Below are 577 nucleotides of genomic sequence, written 5' to 3'. Positions count from 1 at the left end.
AAGATGAAACATAATGCAGAAATATTGTAATAAACAACTGCAATGTGTAGCTTTTCAGCTTACGGCACTAGACAGAAGTGGTTTGGATGAGAAAGGAAACGACTTATGTCAGTGTGGTTGTGATACCCACCTCCCCCAGCCTTCCTGCCCGAGTGAGAAGAGTGGCTAACTACAAAGCCGACTGCTGCAGGGGCAAGAGCATAAAGCGCCAGAAGCCCAGTGTATTGAAAGCTTACCAAGACTCAGCAAGGTCCCCGGGTTCAGGAAAACACAAGAACGAAGAGAAACGTTACACAGGCCGCTCTGTCTATACATCTCTCCCGACGGGTTATTTTCTGGTTACAACGCGTCACTGATCCTCAGCGCTGGGACCGCTGCTGCTTTTGTTTCCTAGCTCGATTCCAATGCGGACAGCAATCTCCCTCGCCCCACGTAATTTTTACACTGAATTTATCGGTTTGGGGGCACTCTGTTAAGTTCAGGAACGCCGCCCTTCCGCCCCACGTCCTAAGGAGCACTCCAGCACCCCGCAGGAGCAGGCTTCGCCCGCCCTCCCGACGGCACGGCGCGGCACGGC

At 52.9% G+C, this 577-nt stretch overlaps 2 protein-coding genes across 2 annotated transcripts in view; one reads left to right on the top strand and one right to left on the bottom strand.

Annotated features, from left to right (window-relative positions):
* Positions 1–526, bottom strand: part of PPIP5K2 (diphosphoinositol pentakisphosphate kinase 2) — a 50,458-nt gene extending 49,932 nt beyond the window's left edge. Inside the window, exon 1 of the mRNA XM_009648641.2 lies at positions 237–526. The gene's annotated coding sequence lies outside the window, so the exon portion shown is untranslated. The remainder of the gene's footprint in view (positions 1–236) is intronic.
* GIN1 (gypsy retrotransposon integrase 1) overlaps positions 1–577 on the top strand; it is a 16,290-nt gene that overhangs the window by 2,291 nt on the left and 13,422 nt on the right. The window lies entirely within an intron of this gene.

The sequence above is a fragment of the Egretta garzetta genome, unplaced genomic scaffold, assembly GCF_000687185.1.
Source record: "Egretta garzetta isolate BGI_Z169 unplaced genomic scaffold, ASM68718v1 scaffold271, whole genome shotgun sequence".
In the NCBI taxonomy this organism is placed as follows: Eukaryota; Metazoa; Chordata; class Aves; order Pelecaniformes; family Ardeidae; genus Egretta; species Egretta garzetta.
Note: the sequence above shows the minus strand (reverse complement) of the source record. Positions and strands in the feature narration are given on the sequence as shown.